Source organism: Monodelphis domestica, chromosome 3, assembly GCF_027887165.1.
Source record: "Monodelphis domestica isolate mMonDom1 chromosome 3, mMonDom1.pri, whole genome shotgun sequence".
Lineage (NCBI taxonomy): Eukaryota > Metazoa > Chordata > Mammalia > Didelphimorphia > Didelphidae > Monodelphis > Monodelphis domestica.
In genome coordinates, this window is record NC_077229.1 from 65,080,722 (window position 1) to 65,089,536 (window position 8,815).

The following is an 8,815-nucleotide window of genomic DNA, read 5'->3' on the forward strand; positions in this document are numbered from 1 at the left end:
TCCAATCATGGCAGTGCTTTTCCTACTCCCTAAAGAGGGTGAGGGGATAGTTCTGGAGTAACTGGTCCCTTCACTTAAATTGGGCAGAGAAGTAGAGGTCATGTCAGGTTGAAAAGTTACTCCAGGACCTGTGAAGTATATGTGTTCCCTCTGGCTGATTCCAGGGGTGTCTGAATTCACTGGGAAGTTGCTGGACTCTGTTTTATCTTCTGCTGGTCCTTCTATAGGCAACAATGGGGTATTTGTGTCTTCTCCAGATGGTGTTGGAATAATGCTGGGAGCAGTGGAAGGTAGGGCAGCTGAGCCTGGCTCTAGTGTGGTATGTCTCATTGACAAGTCTGGATCTGGTGTGGTTTCTGTGGCACTTATGGCTGTTGGAAATGAAGAGAGAGGCACAATGGAGGTTATGTCAGTTCCTGGAGCTGAGTCAGCAGTATTGAAAGAATCAACTGGAGTGGGCTATGGAGTAAGGGAGGTGCTGGAACTCTCTCCAGCAGTTATTTCAGCTACAGGTGTGTCTGCAAGGGGTATAGAAAAAAATTGTCCCAGATAGGCTGATGTTTAAGGGAGCACTAGAGCTACGGCTAGCTGTGGGTTCTACTGGATTCATGTAGAGTGAGGGCTTTGCAATTGTCATGGTTACTCCAGAGGATATCTCAGATGGAGCTGAGTTTTCAGTGGGAGAGGACATAGTTCTCTGGTGTATCTCAAGCATGAGGTCACTTTTTCCAGTGGGGGCAATGAGAAGTGGGGCTTGAGTGGCTGTGGCTCTTGGAGTTGTTTCCATGACACATATGTCTGTTTCAGTGTCTGAAATGGAATCTCTCCCAGTAGAGCCAGTCACAGGGATACTGGTGGAGTCTGTTGGTTCTCTTCCCTGGTCAGATCTACTCACTTTTTTTCAGTGTCTCTGAAGTATTAGTAGAGAATCCTGTGACCAAAGCAGTTAGTTAAAGTGTGCCTAAGGGTTGATGGGGGATGTTTCGAGTCATTTGAACAGAGATCCCCAGAGCCTGTGAGAATTTCATCCTTCCTGAGAAGAGTAACCAGTCCCCAACCCCTGACATTAACACCTTCTCCCTGACAAGCACTTTCAAAACAAAAATACTGTGTCAGTGATTAGGATCTACTTCTGCTCTAGAGTGTGTGGCCACCATGAGAAAGTATTAAATAAGATGAGAATGATATAGAGATGAATCTGTCCTGTCATCTTGTCCTCAGATGAGATAGGGATCTGTAAACTTTAAACTTAAACCTTACTTTAGGGGAACTAAAGTTGTAATCTCCTGATTGAATAATGAAGGTACTAAGTTCTCACCTTATAGTGAAGCTAGAAGGTTAAGCTAAGTCTACTTTTAGATCTTAATACAAAAAGGTGTTAAGTAACTATAAAGGTTAAATTAATCAATGAAGGTCAAGTAACTAATAAAAGGTGAACTTAACAAAGAAGTGTTAATTAACTCAAAAATCCAATCAAAGGTGGTGAGAACTAAAAGTATGGGCAGTCCTGGAGAAAGCCTTTGATGTAGTTGGTAGATGTGAAAGATTAGAGGAGGAGACACAAGGGTGAAAGGTCTATATATTTGGGATTTTTCATCTGTAAACAAAAAACACCCTCTTTCCCTGGAGAGGTGGATCTGGATGATCACTTCCTGTGAGCAGCCTGGGTGCCAGTTCGATCCTGGAACTCAGCCTGGAGGAGCTCACTCAGACAGTTTCCTTGAGATGGTCTCGTGGTGAGGGATAAGACTGACTTCCTTTTCCCTTGGGCTCAGGGAGGCCCCTTTGGCCAAGGCCTTTAACTCCTGCCTGGCTCAGCCTGAGTCTGAGCAGTATTAACTCTTTCCTCTCCCTCTCTCTTCTCCTTAATTCCTTCTCTCTCTATTAACTTAACTCACCATAATTTCCAGCTGACTTGGGTATTTTATTAATTGGGATTTTCCCTGGTGACCAAGTAATTTACATTTTAAGTCAGAACTATAAAATTATCTTTACAGTTGTGAATTTTAAAATTACCCCACCACCCTACTCAAGCTGTACTTTAGAAGATCTGATTTAGCTCTTTCTTGATTACTAACAATGGAGATACTTGGGTTAACAGAATCAAGTCTTGGGAACTATATATTTCTCCACCCTACTCAGTTTAACAAGGTCAGGATGCTTGCACCATACTCAAAGATTTAATTATCTGAGGAAATGGCCTTCAACAGACATGTGCAGAAAAAGAGGACACACCCCTGGGCTGTCCTACATCAAGCTAAGCTATCATTGGTACAGATGAGACACAGGAAGGTGACGTGAAACCATCTATATAAGACATGTCACTGATTCTCTTCGCTCTTTTTCCCTGGAGAGGTGACTCTGGCTGGCAGCATCCTAGGCGTTTTGACATTTTGGAGTGGTGGCAATTATTTGTCTGGGTTTGGCGGGTGAGTTTTCCCTTGAGCTGATTCAGGTTTGAGCATCTTGGCTGAACCCTTTTGGAGTTTAGGCTGGTTCCTTCCTCCTTCACATTCCAAAACCTTACTTTCTAGTTCTCCTAATCTTCCCACCTGGTACTAGCCAGGCAGGAGGAATCCTACTCCTTTTCCTTCTTCCTTCTCCTTAATCTCCTCCACTATATCAATTAAATCACCATAAAATTTACATTTGACTTGGGTATTTCATAATTTGGGATTTTCCTTGGTGACCAATTAAATTTAGATTTTAAGTCACAATGCTAAAATTATCCTTTCAGACTTTCAGGCTCAGACAACCTGCCTGACATATACCTATCTGGCTAAATGGACAATGAAGTAGTAGTAATCATTTGTTAAGACTCAGCTACCCTATTCACGGTTTTAGGTGCTGGGCATACATAAGCAAAATCATAAAGAAGCCTGTCCTTTGGTAGCTGACTCATATCATAGCAAATTATATGTATACACACAGAAATAGACAAAATCCTCCATGGGCTCTTCATCCAAAGGCTGGTATCACAGCATACTTCAGGACAGAAAGTAATGGGACAGAGGAAGTTGCCAGGTCTTACATCTTAATGCCAAACTCCTCCATCAATGAGCGTCCTATTCTCAGACTATGAAGATAAATCCATATCATATCTCAAAGCTGGAAAAGAAGGGCCCAGATCAAGGATGAATAACAGTATAATAGAAAGAAATAATTTCTTACCCCTGGCACCTAGGGTGGATTCATAGATCAGGAGGCCACTGGTCACTGAAGTCATGTCACCTCGTTCTCCATGGTCTGGGATATGGATGATGGGGCCCTACAGAAATCTCACTTCCTAGAAGAATAAATGAGAACATATATCTCAGGAGTGGGGGTAAAAAGGACATTATGTTGTCCCCTTATATTCTGAAGGAAACTCCAAAATATGTACCCTCTTTACTTCATCCTTCATCCAGCAGAGAATCTCTCTAGTACTCCCATTTTCTCTTTTTTTTTTTCAAACTCTCCAGATCTAATGAGAGCTTTCCTACTTCTCCATCTGGAAAATGCCTTCATTTTATCCACCTGTCCCTGAGAGCTATCATCTCCTATCTCTCTTCCCTTTTGTGACTGAAATCCTTGAGGAAGCTCTCTATAAAAAGGTGCTTTCACTTCTCTTCTTCCTACTCTGTTTTTAATTACAGTCTGGTTTTCAAAATCACTCAAGTGAAATTGTTCTCTCCAATGGTATTAACAATCTCTTAATTGCATAAATCTCTCAGTGGCCCTTTCTTCATCCTCTTTCTTCTTAAGCTTTCTGCAGTCTTTGATACCATCATCCTATTCTCTTTCATTTTTATAACAAAACTCTCTTGGTTCTCCTCTTACTTGTATGACCACTCTCTTTAGTCTCTTTTGCTGGATTCTTATCTAGGTTATGAATGCTTAATGTAGGTGCCCTAAAAGGCTTTGAACTGGGCCCTTCTCTTCTTCTTCTATAAGATTTCCCTCAGTATTCTCATAAATTACAGGATTTAACCTTTGTCTCTATACTGATGATTCTGGTCATCCATCCCTTAAACTCTGTGGTGACCTCTAGCCATACAACTGCTATTGAATAACTGCCTGTCAGAAATTTTGAACTGGGTGTCTTGTAGACATCTTAGCCTCAACATGTCCAAACTTAACTCATTGTCTTCCCCTCAACACCTCCAACCCTTTCTAAATTACCTATGGCTATCCAGGATATCACTGTCCACTCAAATCATCCAGGCTCACAAGCCAAGTAATCATTCTTAAAAAAAAATCTCATTTTTCTTCTTTAATGGAAACTCTAAACCAGAAGGGCAAGAAGTAGGCAACCAGGTCATTGTTGACTGCTTACCTTTCTCACCCACCATATTCCAATGAGTTGACAAGATCCATAGATTTTGCTTTTATCATATCTCTCCCATATCCTCTGTGTCTCATATAACCCTATAATTGCTTTGGTATAGGCCTCTTGCCTTAACTATTGCAGTAGTTTTCTATTTGATCTCCCTGTCCCAAGTCCCATCTCACTCCAGTTCCATTCAACTGTGAAAATGCTTTTCCTAAAACCTAGGTCTGACCATGCCATCGTCCTACTCAGTAAACTTCAATAACTCCCTATTGCTTTAAAGATAAAAAACCAAAACCCCATTTAGCAATCAAAGCGTTTCATGACCATCTCCTTTTTTTCTGTTCTCATACCTTATTCTTACTTGCCCTGTAACCCTCTCCTTCTTGATCTTTCTTGCACTCACTTTGCGATCTCAATTCAACTTTGGCTATACCAAATTGAATATATTCCTACTGTGTTGCACCCAGTTACTTTATATTGCTACTACAAGTTCAAGTGGGAGTGGGGTTTGGGGGAGGATAGAGAATGTATTTTTAAGACATTAGCTCACTATGGGGAGGGGCCATTCTCAAGTAAAGCTCTGCTGTATAAACACAATGGCTGCAATTTTTATGAATATATCCATATGTCATGTTGTAATATTTGATCTTTGGAAGAAAAATCTGGAATACTTTCCTCATTTCCCTAACTTTCTTAAATTTCCTGCTAGGAGCTCCTCTGATTCTTAGGTGATCCTTCTAAATTTTAGTGCCTTGCTTCTCTTGATTATCTCCAACTGATCTTGTTTTTAGATTGCATGTATATTGTTGTTGGCCTATTGTCTCCCCAATTAGACTGCAAGCATCTTAAGATTAAGGGTGTCTTTCTTCCTATCCCCTGTGCCCTGCACAGTGCCAGAAACAGAACAGACACAATGAATAGTTATTGACTCACTGATTGACTAAAATTGCCTAAGGAAATTTTCCCTGTCTTGCTATTATTCTACAGGCTCCATATATATGTTAGACTCAGTATTAATCACCACAGAGAGGTTCTTGTAGCTCAGGGACCACCATAGTGTGCAACTATAGAGAGATGAGTTTTCCTGAAAGGCATTTACTCACCCAAAATGCCCAACAAGGTCTTAAGTGTACCAAAAAAAGAAGCACTAAGAGGGAAATGGAAGGAAAATCCTGCAGGACTAAAGAGGAAGCCTGATTCAAGCATTCTTCCTTAGGAACAGGATAGAGCTAATAGGCACATGAGCAAAAAGAGAAGTTGTCTCTGCCCTAGCACTGCTGCCTTCTATAGCTGTGGGAGCTGGGCTCAGCGAAGCTGATGTCCAGCTTTCCTTTGTGCTAGCTGGAGTCAGGATGATAACAAGAGTTGATGTTTCTCCTGAACTCCTCTGAGACTCTACAATCAGGCTGGCTAACCTGGAGTTCTCCAATGAGGAGTTAGCCCCAGGTGAGCCTGTGCTTGTGAAGGTTGCACAAAAGGTAAAGGCAGGAATGTGGCTTGGCCACATGATGTTGAGTTCCTTTTATGAAGGACTCTTTCACCAATAGGGGTGACTTGTTTCCCCCTGTGATGAGTGCCTGGCAGTCCAGGAGGGTGAACTTGATATAATCTCCATATCCATGCTATAGAGGCAGTGATGTTTGACAGCAGAAGATCCTGGTCACCACAGCACTGATCTTCACTACTGAAGCAATGCTGGCCTCCAGGGTAGCTGTGTTCTGATTTTCAGACTCTTGGCCAGCTGTCCCTAGTGCTCAAACAGTGACTTCAGAAAACATTTTGGAAACAAAGGTACCTAAGCTAGTCTGTACTCCCATTGATTTCTCAAGACACTTAAATTCTGCATCCATTTTCTCAATTATAAAATGAGGATAATAATAGCACCTCCCTCCAGAGCCTGGTACATAGTAGATGCTTAATTAATCCTTTCTTCTTCTCTACTCCTAACCCTTCTTACTCCCTCTGTACCACCATTGCTTCTCAAATCTTAAAACCTAGTAACCAGAAAAGTGGGCCCAGAATAGATACCACATTATATCATAAGTTGAAGGGAAGCATGAATATAATGATGGTAATAAAATGTAACACTTTCAGATTTGCAAAGTACTTTACAAATTTTATCTCTTGTAAAAAAATCAATCAACAGACAGTTATTAAGGACCCATGCAAAGCCAGGCATGGTTTTTGGTATTGAAAACATGGAGACAAAAATAAAACATCCTTTGCCCTTGAGAAGCTTACAATCTACCAGGAGAGTTTTTATACGAGTCCTCATAGACATAGAACTTTGTCCTAGGAAAGGAAAAGAACACAGACTTCACCTGTTTACATTATAAAATCCTCTCTTTAGTTTTTTTACTTCAAATCCCTTATCTTCAGCCTAAACATGGATACTAAATATCAGTTCTTAAGCAGAACAGTGGAAAGTTCTAGGCAATTGGAATTAAATGATTTGCCCAGTGTCACACAGCTTGGAAATGTCTGAGGTCAGATTTCAACCTAAGATCATCTATTCTCTAGGTCTAGATCTCTTCCACTGAACCAGCTACCTGGCTCCAGTCCCTTTAGTTTTTAAGTAAACTCTCCATTGATGGTATCATCCTCCAGAGAGAGAACTAATGAATTCTGAGTGCAGTAAAACAAATATTTTAATTTTCCTTACTTTTGTTGTTTTTTCTCCCCACAACATGGTTAATGTTGAAATGTTTTGCATGACTTCATACGGATAATGGGTATCGTATCTCTTGCCTTCTCAATGAGGGAGGGAGGTAAAAGTTGTTTTTTTTAAAGCTTTGCCTAATTTAATTCCTTCAATTTTTTTCTTACCTTTATTCTTAAAGCTATAATTTCTAATATGCTATTAAACAATAGTGATAAAGGCCCATCCTTGCTTCAACCCTAATTTTAATGGGAAGGATTCTAAGTTATGCCCATTTGTGACAGAGGCTGGCACTAAAGAAAAAGTGCCAGGCTGAAGAGTGTGTGAAACTGATCACCTTGATGGGGGAGGGGCCTCAAGGATTTCCCAATTGAAGGGACTTTCTGAAGAGAAACCTCAGCTCCTGTTGCTCAGGGGAGTCAACCTGACTTTCTCTCAGGAGGCTCAGGATGCCAAGGCCTGAGTTCCCCCCAAACTCAAGGAGGGAGGTGAAAGCAATAAATCAATCAATCATTGATTAAGTGTTTATTGTGTGTTCAGCCCTGTCCAAAATACTAAGGATGTAAATAAAAATTTAAAAACAAATTGTCTACCCTTGAAGAGTTCATAGAAGGAACCTTACCTAAAGTGCCTTAAAGAACCTTAGCCATTCAATGGGAGGTGCTAGGTCTGAACTCTCTTCTTGACCTTGAAGTACTACATAATAGAGTAGAAAGAACAATGACTCTGGAAGAAGACATCTTGGGTTCAAATCTCACCTCTGATTCTTTCTACTTTTCTGTCATAGGGCATACCACTTACCTTATCTGGGGACTCAGTTTTCCCATATGTAAAATGATAGGTTCAGCTAGGTGGCCTTTGAGGGTCCCTTCCAGGCCTATCCAATCACCCTGAGCTAATTACTTTACTTCTCTAGGCCTCAGTATCCACATTTGTAAAATGAGAGGTTATACATAATACCTGATACTTCTAGCCTTCTTTCCAACTTTATGCCTGTGGTTGATTATATATATCCACATCTGTAAAATGAGAGGTTATACATAATATCTGATACTTCTAAGGTTCTTTCAAACTTTATGCCTGTGGTTGATTATATAAAAGATCTTAACAGTGGAAAACTCTCTCAAGACTCTTCAATTCCTATTCTCAAGGCTGTAAATAGAAAGAAATAAGAGGTTCAGAAGAGTTCTTGAGGATTGATCTCTAAAATAGTTTCATGTTTCCTCTATAAGACTGGGAAACAAGGCCATAAAAGGGATAAACTTCCAACACAGAGACAGAGAGGAGGTACCTACTTACCTGAGAGAATAATAGTAGACACAGGGGTCAGGGGGCTCCTTATCAGTGCTACTGTGGTTCCTGGTGCTCCATGGCTTTGGACATGTGTGACTGGCTCCACATCAACACCACCACCTACAGGAAGACAGGAAGGGAGAACCCAGAGCTCAGTCAAGTATTATTAGTGGACTACAAAAGGAAAGTTCATTGTTGCTACTAACTGCTAAATCCAAAAAATACATGGCTCCTTTGACTTTTCCCCACAGGGTAAATAAAATTTTTCTCTTCAAAGCACTGATTCACTGATGGACAATCTCCATATATGTTTGATTTAGTGGAATCAGAATCCCATCATTAAGAAGAGGAGAATCATTTTAGCACAGGGACTATGAAACTGCCCTCCCATGGAGATGAGGAAGCCTGCAGAGATGACACTAATTCAACAGATATGGCACTAAGGAAAATTCCCTACAGTGGCCCAATGGAAGGCTAAAGAGAGGAAGGACCTGGGAGGAAGACGCTTCTCCTTAGAAAGGCACAAACTAACCCTCCCTGCACAGACATGC